Source organism: Lithobates pipiens, unplaced genomic scaffold (genome assembly GCF_037356315.1).
Source record: "Lithobates pipiens isolate NorthernLeopardFrog02 unplaced genomic scaffold, aLitPip1_a1.2 Scaffold_8, whole genome shotgun sequence".
Taxonomy (NCBI): domain Eukaryota; kingdom Metazoa; phylum Chordata; class Amphibia; order Anura; family Ranidae; genus Lithobates; species Lithobates pipiens.
In genome coordinates, this window is record NW_027507903.1 from 491,537,499 (window position 1) to 491,552,731 (window position 15,233).

Genomic DNA, 15,233 nt, shown 5'->3' on the forward strand with positions numbered 1-15,233 from the left:
GTTGAGAAAGACCTGTCATTCCCCTCATTTTTCTGCAATTATTTAACTAAACCCATTGGTTATTTAGAACCTGAAGTTAATACATCAGACAACCAAGCAGAGTCTCCACTAGATGGCAGCATTGACTAGCCTGTTGTTTTCCCCCGACCTACATGGAAGAAGCAGTGCAGGCTGAATCCTGCACTATTATTTATAGAGTCCTCTGCTCCTAAATAAGAAGTGTCCAGTTGACAGTTCCCAGCAGGCTTCTTATAACACTGTGTTAAATATAATACAGCTGGTGGCCTGGACCCAGTTTTCTCAGGACAGGCTTTTTTCTCTTTTTATTTGCTTTAGGAAAATGTTACTTTCCTAGGTTGTACCACACTACGGATCAGGATGTAGATAAGTGGCTACACCTTGTGCCAGCTGCAGTGAAAAGAACATTTCCTTCTCTCTTTGATTCATGTTGATTTACACATGTATGTTCCATCCTAGTGCCCCCTGGCCAGTGTCCCTTACCATCAGGAGGAAACTGGGCACCTACCAGGACTTGTGTTACAAACATCTGCCAACTTTACCTCTGTGCCCTGCCACGTCTTTGGATTCACTGCAGCTGTACCCTCACTGGCTTAAAGTGGATATAAACCCAAATCACTCTGTCCCTAACTCCAACTGTTTTTCTGCATTGTCACCCTGTCAAGCGATTGTGCTGATGCACATTACACAGGCATGATCCTCTGTTGTCACCACCTGGAAACCTGCCCTTCGCTATGCCATTGCCATGCAGGCATTGATTAAAGTGGAGTTCCACCCAAAAATGGAACTTCTGCTTTAAGGGAGGTGACCCCCTGACTTGCCACATTTGGCATGTCATTTTTTGGGGGAGGGGAGGGGCGCGGCACCGGAAGGGAGATCACCTCTCTCCACTCCCCCTTGGCAATCATCTGGGACATGTCACAGATCCCGGATGATAGCCCGGCCAGTCACAGAGCTTGGTGCCGCTTGCGCATGCCAGCTGTGAAGCCACAGCCAGGCGCCCACAGTTACAATGCCAGTGCCACAGAGAGGAGGGGGAGACGAGTGGGGCTTCGTTTCCCCGCATCGCTGGACCCTGAAACAGGTAAGTGTCCAATTATTAAAAGTCAGCAGCTGCAGTATTTGTAGCTGCTGACTTTAATTTTTTTTTTAAAGCAGAACTCCGCTTTAAGTGCATGTAGGCATGAAGTGGCAGCGAAGAAGCTGCAGGAGACCAGCAGCACTAAGATATTTACAATTATATCTACAACTTATTCAACATGGAGGTCAGCACTTAAACCAGTGTTTCTAATTTTGTCTTGCGGCGCACCAAAAAGATCTAAAAATTTTCACGGCACATCTGAAAAGATTTAACAATTTTTTGGGTTGCGGAACCTATTTATTTTTACATATATTTAATTTTAAATTTAATGTAAAGGATGCGCCTGCTTTTGAGAGCAAATCAGATTGAAGTGATTTTAATCTTTTCTATACTTTCGCTTGCTTCCTTGCTTTTCATTTAATAGTTTTTCTTCCAGAGTCGCACACATGATTAAGTATTTCTCCATCACTAAACAATGAACAAACTTTATTTATAAGCATCAAAGTTGGAATGGAACAGTCTCTATTATTATTAGACATGTGCATTCGTTTTCGTCCGAATGCATTTTCGTCCGAATTTCAGCTATTTTCGTTTTCGTTTTGACAAACGATAACGAAAGCACAAAATCCGAAAAATGAAAAATCCGACATAAATAAATGCTTTATTTTAGTTTTCATTGTTACAACAGTTCGATATAGAATAGGAGATTCGACATGACTCTGACAACAATCTGTGTCTATAGAACCTGTGTTCGAATGTGCCTAACCTTACCTCTATTAGTCCAAGATTATATAGAGAAAATATTCGACAGAGAAAAAAGATTTGACAGAGAGAAAAGATTCTGCAAGATACTGTCCTAAAAAGTGTTTGGGGACCCGGGTCCTGCCCCAGGGGACATGGATCAATGCAAAAAAAAGTTTTAAAAACGGCCGTTTTTTCGGGAGCAGTGATTTTAATAATGATTAAAGTGAAACAATAAAAGTGTAATATTCCTTTAAATTTCGTAGGGGGGGGGGTTGTCTATAGTATGCCTGTGAAGGGGCGCATGTTTCCCGTGCTTAGAATTGTCCCTGCACAAAGTGTCATTTATGCAGGAAAAAAAGTCCTTTAAAATCACTCGCAGCTATTATGAATTGTCGGCTCCGTAATACAGAGAACACTCATTGAAAGTCATTGATAAAAAAAAAAATAAATAAATAAAAAAAAAAAGCGTGGGGGTCCCCCAAATTCAATTACCAGGCCCTTCAGGTCTGGTATGGATATTAAGGGGAACCCTGCCTCAAATTTAAGAAAAAATTTGACGTGGGGTTCCCCCTAAATATCCATAACCAGACCCTTCAGGTCTGGTATGGATATTAAGGGGAACCCCGCGTCAAATTTTAAAAAAAATTGACGTGGGGTTCCCCCTAAAAATCCATACCAGACCCTTTATCCGAGCACGCAACCTGGCAGACCGCAGGAAAAGAGGGGGGGACGAGAGAGCGCCCCCCCTCCCTCCTGAACCGTACCAGGCCACATGCCCTCAACATTGGGAGGATGCTTTGGGGGTCTGTGACCCCTCAAAGCACCTTGTCCCCATGTTGATGAAGACAAGGGCCTCATCCCCACAACCCTGGCCGGTGGTTGTGGAGGTCTGCGGGCGGGGGGCTTATCAGAATCTGGAAGCCCCCTTTAACAAGGGGACCCCCAGATCCCGGCCCCCCCCCCTGTTTGAAATGGTAAGGGGGTACAAAAGTACCCCTACCATTTCACAAAGAAAGTGTAAAAAATGGTTAAATAAAACAAACACACTTTTGAAAAATTCCTTTATTAAAAATAAAAAAATAAAAAAAAGATTCCAGCGGCGGTAATCCACTCTTGCTATCCAGCGACGGACGGTCATCTCTCCAGCGATGTCTCATGTCATCCAGCGCAGCGAATCCTCCGTCCTTCTTCTGTCTCCGTGGAGGAGACACTGCAAGGATTCCGGCGGGTGACGTTTCTTATATACGGAGGGCGGGGCCACCCGTCACCTGACCCCGCCCCCCTCTGACGCAAGGGGAAACCCGGGGTTCCCTGTGAAAAAAAAAAAAGGTGAAAAATAGATTATTTAGGAAAATGGCAATGGGGCAGATTTACTAAAACTGGAGCACTCAGAATCTGGTGCAGCTGTACATGGTAGCCAATCAGCTTCTAACTTCAGCTTGTTACTAAACCCAGGGACCTGAATTCACTATATCTGGTCTCCCACAGTACCCAGAAGATGGAAACGCAATTATTTTAGTAAATATAAACTGCGAAATACCTTTTGTCATCAGCAGTATATAGCAGTCTTATAACTTCGATGAGTGTCTGATTAAAGCTTGAAGGAGGAATTTTCATTCTACTCTGACTGTCCTATGAGGCTGCAGGACTCCTGACCCTCTGTCTGGACAGTGCTGATTGGCCCTGTGCTGATCACATGCAACCTCCCAATTAATAAATAAAAACTCTCTAGCAATGCACATCAAACTGAGCATGTGCAGAGTTCCCCCCCCTCCCCGAGGCTCTGTTCTGTCAGGAGATGGATTGGGGACTGTGGAAGTAGGGGAGGATCAGAGAAGACAGGATCAAACAGTCTTTTTACACAATGCGAAGGATTAACACCTTAGGTTCCACAGTGAGTATAACAAGCATGCTTTTCTGACTGATTTTACTATTGTGGGTTTAGTAACACTTTAAGCTTTGACAATAAAACCTGGAAGCAGATTCGTTTCTATGTAGAGCCGCACCATATCTTTCACTCTCTATTCATATTAAATCAACCCCAATGGTTTATAGTACACCGAGCTTTAGCAAATTAAATGCCCCTCAGGGAGGGTTTACGACTGTGTTAGAGTGTAACTTCAACCAAAACTTATGCTCAGTTGTTAACCAAGCTGGGATTGGTTTGGAGCCATTGCTCACATGAAAAATAAAACAAGGAAACCTTTGCAAAAAAAGGAAAAAAAAACGAGGGTAAAGAATGCACTGGAAAGCATTAGAAACACATCACATCAACGTGCATGCAGAAACATCTGGAGTGGTGTGACAGTAAGCAAAATATCATCCGTGCATTTTTGTGGTGTGGCCCTGTAGACCTGTAAGTATTATTTAACCACTTGCCCCCCGAAAGATTTACCCCCTTAAAGACCAGGCCATTTTTTTGCTATTTTGGCACTGCGTTACTTTACCTGACGATTGCACGTTCATGCAACGCTGTGCACAAATACAATTTATGTCCTTTTTTCCCACAAATAAAGCTTTTTTTATTTTTTGCGCTATAAACCCAAAAAATACTGGCAATTAAAAATATATATATATATATTTTTTTTTACTTTCTGGTATAAAACAGATCCAATAAATTTAAAAAAAAAAAAAATCACATTTCTTCATAAATTTAGGCCAATATGAATTCTGCTACATTTTTTGGTAAAAAAAATCCCAATAAGTGTATATGGATTGGTTTCCGCAAAAGTTATATCATCTACAAACTATGGGATATTTTTATTTATTTATGTATTTATTTATTTATTTTCACTAGTAATGGCGGCGATCAGTGATTTACAGCGGGGCTGCGATATTGCGGCAGACATTCTGATATTCTTTGACACTTGGGTACCAATGACACTAATACAGTGATCAGTGCTAAAAAAAATGCACCATCACTGCACTAATGACACTGGATGGGAAGGGGTTAACATCAAAGGATTAGTTATTTGCCTAGCCAGTGTTTTTTTTTATACGGTGCTTTTACTAGGGGAAGTCATGGAATGTGCTCCCTGCTTTGCAAGGACACAAATTTCATCCCTTCCCTCTTGTCAGAACGATAATCTGCCTTGTTTACATAGGCAGATCGCAGTTCTGTCTCTCTGCCTAATGTTAGGTGGGTGCCAGCAGGACATTGCACCTCCGATTGGCTTCCACTGTGTAATCACAGTGGAAGAGAGCCACTGGTAGTGTGCATGCGCCCCCCTTACCCGGAAGTGGCGGACCACGCATATATACATGATCCGGCGCACAAGTGCCACCCTGTAGCAGTAAAACTGCTATAGACAGACTACAGTGCTTTGAAAAAGTATTCCTACTTGAAATTTTCCACAGTTTTCTACAGCCCCCCCTGAGTTAATACTTTGTAGAATCAGCTTTCACTGCAATTACAGCTGCAAGTCTTTTTGGGGATGTCTCTACCAGCTTTGCACATCTAGAGTGACATTTTTGCCCATTCTTCTTTGCAAAATAGCTCAAGCTCCGTCAGATTGGATGGAGAGCGTCTGTGATTAGCAATTTTCAAGTCTTGCCACAGATGCTTAATTGGATTTAGGTCTGGACTTTGACTGGGCCATTCTAACACATGAATATGCTGTGATCCAAACCATTCCATTGTAGCTCTGGCTGTATGTTTAGGGTCGTTGTCTTGCTGGAAGGTGAATTTCCTCCACAGGCTCAAGTCTTTTGCAGAATCTAACAGGTTTTCTTCTAAGATTGCCCTGTATTTGGCTCCATCCATCTTCCCATCAACTCTGACCAGCTTCCCTGTCCCTGCTGAAGAAAAGCTTCCCCACAACATGATGCTGCCACCACCATGTTTCACAGTGGGGATGGTGTGTTCAGGGTGAAGTGCAGTGTTAGTTTTCTGCCACACATAGCATTTTACTTTTAGGCCAAAACGTTAAATTTTGGTCTCATCTGACCAGAGCACCTTCTTCCACATGTTTGCTGTGTCCCACACATGGCTTCTCGTAAACTGCAAATGGGACATCTTATGGCTTTATTTCAACAATGGCTTTCTTCTTTCCACTCTTCCATAAAGGCCAGATTTGTGGAGTGCACAACTAATAGTTGTCCTGTGGACAGATTCTCCTACCTGAGCTGTGGATCTCTGCAGGTCCTCCAGTTACCATGGGCCTCTTGGCAATTGCTTCTCTGATTAATGCTCTCCTTGCCTGGCCTGTCAGTTTAGGTGGACGGCCATGTCTTGGTAGGTTTGCATTTGTGCCATACTCTTTCCATTTTCAGATAATGGATTGAACAGTGCTCCGTGAGATGTTCAAAGCTTGAGATATTTTTTTGTAACCTAACTCTGCTTTAAACTTCGCTACTACTTTATCCCTGACTTGTCTGGTGTGTTTCTTGGCCTTCGTGATGCTGTTTGTTCGCTAAGGTTCTCTAACAAACCTCAGAGGCTTCACAGAACAGATGTAGTTATACTGAGATTAAAGCGTTTGTTACCCCAACACTTCATATTGCTGAAAGTATGCTGCTCTCTATGTTTTGCTTAATTTATGTTATTATCCCTGGTGTTCCTGCCAGGCCCCTTGCTTTCCTATTAAAAGCTGACCACACTAAGCATGAGATCACAGTGTGGTCAGTTCTCTAGTTCTCTCTCGGTGAGCTTTCCTCCAATGATCAGACTTGTCCTGACACACCCCTGCTGCACAGTAATTCACTGGGAAGCTCCGTGTACTGCTGCTTCTCCTCCCTCCAGCTCTTAAGCAGCTGAGAACAGAGGGAATGTGATCACTTATAAAAAAGGGAAAAAAGGTATTTATATATATTTTTTATAGCTATACAAAAATGTTTTGCATTTCATTTGTATTTTAGACTGCATGGGTTGTTTTACAAGGTGATCATTTACAATCACTTTAAATTACACACAGGTGGACTCTAGTTACTAATTAGGTGACTTCTGAAGGAAATTGGTTCCACTGATCTTAATTAGGGGTATCAGAGTAAAGGGGGCTGAATACAAATGCACGCCACACTTTTTAGATAGTTATTTGTAAATAAAATGTAAAGTCTGAGGAGATAACATGTTATATGCCTCCTTTTGCCTTTTGTATTGAACTGTACTGTAATTGTGTTGCCCCCCTCCCCCCACCCATACATTGTAAAGCGCTGTGTAAACTGTTGGAGCTATATAAATTGTGTATAATAATATATATTATTAGCCTTGGAGTTATTGCTTTGACCAAAGTCCAGTCCAGGCACAAGAGGAGTTCTTGGACCAAAAATTGGTTGCTTTATTAATCGTGACCAATTATGTCATGTGCCTTTGCTGTGGGAGCTCCAGTAGAATAATCCAGATGATTTTTGGAATTATCTCTGGATGACGGGCCCCTGCTTTCACCAACTCTTGGTATTGTTAACCCCCTATATTAAGAAGCAGGACACAGGCATGAGACTTTTATTTTATTTTTTGGTTGAATAATGATTTGATTTGGTATATCTTCTATATTTTTGGATGCATAGAATGCACTTTTTGGTTAAATTCTATTGGCAGATAGCACGTCTAATTTTATTTGTTTTCTTTTTTTAATGCACAATAACAAAATTGTGTAGAATAATACTTGGCTATGTGTTTTACTTCAAATGACAGTTTAGAAGTAGGCAGTTCCATTTAAAAAAATGTAAAATTAACAAGAGGACAACATAGTTGTAGCTTTGATCTTAAAAACTACGGGATAATGTTGTGGTAACTTGCCCAGAAAAAAAAAAAAGCATAATAATATTATTTTGCTATCACTAGAAAAAAAAAGCCTTTGAAAATTTGTTTGCAATAACTCTATCAGTGTCTCCAGCAAAGCAGCTTCATTATTATCCCATAAAAAAGAAAAAGAGAATATCCATTGCATTTCGAGATTTCATAATTTGCCATGTCACGAATGTCAATTCTCCATTACGAACGCTAGTTTACAAGACCAACCGCTTCTGGCTCGTCCTTGGTTCCGAGCATGTGTGTTTGTACTTTTGTACAAACATGCGTGTTTGTGCTTTTGTCCCGACGGACTTGTGCACACACGCTCAGACATTTGTTCACGGACAGTTTTAAAACCTGCCATCCAACATTTGTCTGCAGAAAATCTGGCAACAGTTGTCCGATGGAGCATAAAAACGGTCGGATATTCCGCTCACAGCCTGTCATCACACAATTCTCATCGGAAAATCCAATCGTGTCTACGAGATTTTAGTGATGAACTAAAACAGAGAAAAAACAGATCTCCTCCCCTGGCAGACAGGACTGTGCTGTCTAGCAGAGCTGTGTTAATTTTCAGGACTGGATGGACAGAAATACAAATCTTTTGATTAGTAAAGCAGCTCCCTTATATGTATTTCATATACGTATTTTACTGTTTGCCAAGAGTTCAGCCCTAAAGTGAACCTGTCCTGTGCGATATACAGATTCTGCCATCGCTGACCTGTATTGGAGAGGCCAATGTACTGACCCACAACCATTGTGTGCAAAAAGCAGATAGAGAAAAGTCAGAACTTCAGCATGTTTCTTCAGAAAGGTTTCTTTTAAGCTGATCACATAGAAGAGGACAATAGTTTTCTCTAAAGAAAATGATGTTGTGTGAAGAAGATAACTCGTACTTTATTTCTTTTCCCATTTTTGTATCCATAAAATAAGATAAATTGTTATAATAGAAGGCAATATTGTGCGCTGTATACACTTTCACCTCCGGCTGACCTTCTCTCCGTGCGACAAGGATGACACAGAATAACAGAAATCACAGAAGATACAAAAGGATTACTCACACCATTGTGTATTCATTAAGTAACAGACTTAGATGTTTCTTTGTCTTAAGTCTCACCGAGGCCCCGCTGCGCGTTCTACAAGTACAACAGATTTCGGGGACACGTCTTTGCCTCCGGTGAATTGCCAGACAGTGACAATGTAACTGCTTTATGTCCACGTATAATACATATAGCTGTTAAGTAGATATTGTCAGGTTAAAGTATAGGTAAACCCATTCACTAAAAGCTCATATAATCTTCAACATGTGAATGTCATTTCAAAAGTAGCTTTCAAAACTTCATAAATCTGCAGCTTTCATGAAAATATAACCTTGTGATCGTGACATGAAGGTCCTTGTCCAGATACTTCCAGTTATAGAGTGACAACGCTCTGTCCCTGTCTCTAAATTTGCTTTTGCGTTGTCACCCTGTCACAAGCCCTCTCCCAAAGGAGACTACAAGCGGCCATTTCAACACACATTATGCACGGATGGTCCGCTGTTGTCACCACCAGGAAACCCACCCTGAGAAATGCCTTGTAGACCAGGGGTCTCAAACTGGTGGCCCTCCAGCTGTTGCGAAACGACAAGCCCCATGATGCATTGCAAGGCTGACAGTTACAAGCACTCCCACAGGCAGAGGCATGATGGGATGTTTCGTTTTGCAACAGCTAGAGGGCCGCCAGTTTGAGACCCCTGATGTAGATAGTGCATGCAGACAGGAAATGGCTTCAAAGGTGCTGAAGGAGATCAGCAGCACTGTGATGTAACACAAAATAAAAAGGCAGTTGTTTATGATACACAGCAGGTTACTTACGAAAGGCAAATCCACTTTTTACTACAAGTGCACTTGAAAGTGCAGTCGCTGTAGATCTGAGGGGGACATGCAGGGAAAATAAAAACAGCATTTTAGCATGCACACGATTGGATAATAAAATCAGCAGAGCTTCCCCTCATTTCAGATCTACCCCTCAGATCTACAATGACTGCACTTACAAGTGCCTTGTAGTGCAAAGTGGATTTGTCTTTTGCAGACTACATTTTTATTTAGTTAAAGCCAGTTCACGCCATGCCCGCACATGAATTGCACTGGAACGCATATACTAGGACCAATTTAGACAGGATCAGATTAACCTACCAGCATGTCTTTAGAGTTGCACAATTCTGTGCGATTCATATGCGGGCATGGTTTGAACGGCCATTAGAGTATACATCTACTGTAATGCCTCCCCTTTAAAGCAAATCAGTCACAAACTTTTATAATATGATACATAGAGGGTTATTTACGAAAGGCAAATCCACTTTGCACTACAAGTGCAAACTACAAGTGCAAAGTGCACTTGAAATTGCACTGAAAGTGCACTTGGAAGTGCAGTCGCTGTAAATCTGAGGGTAGATCTGAAATGAGGGGAGGCTCTGCTGATTTTATCATCCAGTCATGTGCAAGCTAAAATGCTGTTTTTTTTATTTTCCTTGCATGTCCCCCTCAGATCTACAGTGACTGCACTTCCAAGTGAACTTGCAGTGCAATTTCAAGTACACTTTGCACTTGTAGTGCAAAGTGGATTTGCCTTTTCGTAAAAAAAAAAAAAAAAAAAAAACATAGTCACAGAGTTATTCAGGTTGAGAAAAGACACAAGAGCATCTAGTTCAATAAAAAGAGAAAAAAAGAAAAGAAAAATGCAAAACCTCTATATACACACTCCTACGGTATCTCACAAAAGTGAGTACACCCTCACATTTTTGTAAAGATTTTATAATATGTTTTCATGTCACAACAATGAAGAAATGACACTTTGCTACAATGTAAAGTAGTGAATGTACAGCTTGTATAACAGTGTCAATTTTCTGTCCCCTTAAAATAACTCAACACACAGCCATTAATGTCTAAACTGCTGGCAACAAAAGTGAGTACACCCCTAGGTGACAATGTCCAAATTGGGCCCAATTAGCCATTTTCCCTCCACGGTATCATGTGATTCATTGGTGTTACAAGGTCTCAGGTGTGAATGGGGAGCAGGTGTGCTAAATTTGGTATTATCGCTCTCATTCTCTCATACTGGTCACTGGAAGTTCAACATGGCACCCCAAGGCAAAGAACTCTCTGAGGATCTGAAAAAAAAATTGTTGCTCTACATAAAGATGACCCAGGCTATAAGAAGATTGCCAAGACCCTGAAGCTGCAGAAAGGTGACCAAGACCATACAGCGGTTTAACAAGTCAGGCTCATCACAGAACAGACCTCACCATGGTTGACCAAAGAAGTTGAGTGCACGTGCTCAGTGTCATATCCAGGGGTTGTCTTTGGGAAATAGACGTATGAGTGCTGCCAGCATTGCTGCAGAGGTTGAAGGGGTGGGGGGTCAGCCTGTCAGTTCTCTGAGACCATAGGCTACACACCGCATCAAATTGGGCTGCATGTCATCCCAGAAGGAAGCCTCCTCTAAAGATGATGCACAAGAAAGCCCGCAAACAGTTTGCTGAAGACAAGCAGATTAAGGACATGGATTACTGGAACCATGTCCTGTGGTCTGATGAGACCAAGATAAACTTATTTGGTTCAGATGGTGTCAAACGTGTGTGGCGGCAACCAGGTGAGGAGTACAAAGACAAGTGTGTCTTACCTACAGTCAATCATGGTGGTGGGAGTGTCATGGTCTGAGGCTGCATGAGTGCTGCCAGCACTGGGGAGCTACAGTTCATTGAGGAAACCATGAATGCCAACATGTACTCTGACATACTGAAGCAGAGAATGATCCCCTCCCTTCGGAGACTGGGCCGCAGGGAAGTATTCCAACATAACGACCCCAATCACACCTCCAAGAGGACCACTACCTTGCTAAAGAAGCTGAGGATAAAGGTGATGGACTGTCCAAGCATGTCTCCAGACCTAAAACCTATTGAGCATCTGTGGGGCATCCTCAAAAGCGGAGGGTGGAGGAGCGCAAGGTCTCTAACATCTACCAGCTCCATGATGTCATCATGGAGGAGTGGAAGAGGACTCCAGTGGCAACCTGTAAAGCTCTGGTGAACTCCACCCCAAGAGGGTTAAGGCAGTGCTGGAAAATAATGCTGACCACACAAAATGTTGACACTTTGGGCCCAATTTGGACATTTTCACTTAGGGGTGTACTCACTTTTGTTGCCAGCGGTTTAGACATTAATGGCTGTGTGTTGAGTTATTTTGAGGGGACAGCAAATGTACACTGTTATACAAGCTGTACACTCACTACTTTACATTGTAGCAAAGTGTAATTTCTTCAGTGTTGTCACATGAAAAGATATAATAAAATATTTACAAAAATGTGAGGGGTGAGATACTGTATACCCACAGTTGATCCAGAGGAAGGGGAAAAAAACAAACAAACATTAGTGCATGGTCCAATTTGCTCCCACAGGGGGAAAAAATCCTTCCTGACCCCCCAGGTGTCAATTGAATATTCCCTGGATCAACTACCCCTTGAGTTATTATCTATAAATGTTAGTGTCCAGTTATATTTTGTGCATTTAGGAATGCAATTCGTTTTTTGTTTTTTTAAACAATCTATGGAGCTGGCCAGAACTAAGTCTTCAGAGAGTCTATTCAACATTTTCACAGCTTTTACTGTGAAGAAGCCTTTCCATATGTAAGGTTACATTTTTTTGATGAAAAAAATATATTAGCTGATGTGACCTTTAGAGGAAAATATGTTAAAAAGATCAGTAGATTAGGAGGTATAAACAGATGAAAGTATAATTAAAGTAGAACTCCAGCTAAAATGTTCTTCATAGTATTGGATTAAGTGTTGAGAGATTAGACCCTGTATAAACTGTATGTAGCTAATGTCCTGTGTTATTGGCAGAATTACAAGGAGTTCCTGTTATGTTCCCAGAACAAAATCAAGTCAAGCTAAGTGATGATCAGCCATTCATAGAAAACCTTGTATTTAAAGCGGAGTTCCACCCAAAAATGGAACTTCTGCTTTCAAGGGAGGTGACCCCCCTTTTTGGGGGGGGGGGAGCGGATACCCTCTTTTTAGAGGGGTCCCGGCGCACCGTGGCACCGAAAGGGAGATCATCGCTCCCCCCTCCCTCTCGGTAATCAATTGGGACATGCCGAAGGTCACAGATGATTGTATGGCCATTCGCGGCGCCAGAGTGGAGGGGGAGATGAGCGGGGCTTCGTTCTCCTGCATTGCTGGACCCTGGGACAGGTAAGTGTCAGATTATTAAAAGTCAGCAGCTGCAGTATTTGTAGCTGCTGACTTTTATTTATTTATTTTTGTTTTTTTTTAAGCAGAACTCCACTTTAATCAATAATAAAAGGCTTCCTCTGATTGGATGAGGTGGCGGTTGTGATGTCATCTACCTTGCTACTTCTATACCTCAGCCAATCAAAAAAAAGCCTTGTATTTATGCATAAACATACAGGGCTTTCTGTGAATGGTTGAGCAGCTCTTGGGCAGACTTGATCTTGTTCCGGGAGCGAAGGGATGTCTCCATATCACTGCCAGAACACAGTGCTGTATACTGAATGTATCTATAGCGCTCATGGCTGACATTTCTTTGTTCGTTTAGGACCTCTATTTAAAGTAACACAAAACCTGGAGTTATCATTATGCACATCTATACCACTTTGATGCAAACAATGAAGGTTTATTTTTTAGTTGCGCTTATAACATGTGACATGGTGTGTTTCTTGGAAAAGGGCGGTGATGCATGTTAAAAAATCGTCATGCCACAAAAAAAACAAAAACAAAAACCAAAAAAACACAGAATAACACTTAAAGTGGTTCTAAAGCCTTGTTTTTTTTAGAAAACCATCTGTGCTGCCTGTGCCGCCCCCCCCCCCCCCCAACCCTGCCTTATACTTACCCGAGCCCCGATCCTGATCCAGCAATGTGCACGAGAGCAGCGGTTCTCCCGGATCTGTCCCTCTTCTTCACAGGGCAGACTGAGAGCAACTGGAGCCATTGGCTTCTGCTGCTGTCAATCTTATTCTGTGACGATGGAGCAGGGGGCTGGGCCAAGCCGCATTGTCTGTGTCAGTGGATGCAGGCAAGGCGGCTCAGGAGCGAGCCTGCACAAGTGCCCCCATAAGAAGCCTATGGGGGCACTTGCTGCAGAGGAGGAGCCAGGAGCGATGGCGGGGAACCTGAAAGCAGGAGGATCTGTGCAAAACCATTGTACAGAGCAGGTAAGTATAACATGTTTGTTATTTTAATTTAAAAAAAGGGAATCTTTAATGTTACTTTAAAGACAACACTTCATGAAACATGGTCATGAATCACATCTTTAAAGCATTTACTAGTGGACAATGTAAAAGGCACATCTGCAGCCCATGGAGACAAAGCCAAATATGGGACTTTCTCTTCACTTTCCTTTTCCAAATTGGAAAAAGGTTCTCAAGTGTATCAGACATGGTGCTCAGAGAGCTGACATGTGGATTTGCCAAAAGTCCAGTAAGAATCAATGGATATACAAAAGATACGCATGACGGAACAATTTGTTTCAATTTATTTTGGATTTGTTCATTAAGGTTAATCATTTTGTTTGGTCATATTCCTTATGTTATAATTATTGGTTTTCAGAATTCATTTTGTTATAGGATACAATAGAAAATAATAGAATAAAATAGAATAGAAAATCAAAAAATAGAATAGACTAGAATAAAACATAAGAGAATAGAAAATAAAGGAATAGAATAAAACAATAAAATAGTAAATAAAGGAATATAATAGAATAAAATAGAATAGAATACATTTGAATTAATATAGCTGTCTTCCGAGATTCATATTTTGAAATTTGAATTTCAGGAGACAGCTATATTCGTTTAATTTTATTCTATTCTTTTGCATTTTATTCTATTTTATTCTATTCTTCTCTATTCAACTTTTTTCTACACTACTCATTTTTTTTATATTCTGTTTTATTATATAGTGTTATATTCCTTTATTTTCTATTCTATTCTGTTTTATTCTACACTTTTATATTCTATTCCTTTATTTTCTATTCTGTTCTATTATTTTCTAATCTATCCCTTTATTTTCTATTCTATTATGTTTTATTATGTTTTATTTTATTCCTTTATATTCTATTCTGTTTTATCCTATCATATCCTTTTATTTTCTATTTATTTTATTCTATTCTATTGTATTTTAGTCAATCCTGTAAAGCACCTTATATAGGAATTGTCATCTTTTTCACTTGGGCGGCACAGTGGTGTAGAGGTTAGCACTCTCACCAAGCAGTAAGAAGGGTCACTGGTTCGAACCACAACACTACCTGCCTGGAGTTTGCATGTTCTCCCTGTGCCTGCGTGGGTTTCCTCCGGTTTCCTCCCACACTCCAAAGACATGCAGGTAGGTTGATTGGCTTCTGTCCAAAATTGGCCCTAGTATATGCATGGGGACCTTAGATTGTGGGTTCCTTGAGGGTAGGGATCAATGTGAGTGTGCAATGTACAGGGATAGGGGTAGACACTCACTCAGGTTGAACTGGATGGACTGGTGTCTTTATTCAACCTTACTAACTATGAAACTATGAAACTTTTATATCTTACTGTATTTATTGCAGTGTTTTAATTTCAAATTTGAATTCATTTTGGAATTCGAAAATTAACATGAATCATTGTTTTGTTA

At 41.2% G+C, this 15,233-nt stretch overlaps 1 protein-coding gene across 1 annotated transcript in view; it reads left to right on the top strand.

Annotated features, from left to right (window-relative positions):
- The window catches only part of ITPR2 (inositol 1,4,5-trisphosphate receptor type 2), a 482,081-nt gene that overhangs the window by 155,387 nt on the left and 311,461 nt on the right, over positions 1-15,233 (top strand). The gene's annotated exons all lie outside the window — the stretch shown is intronic.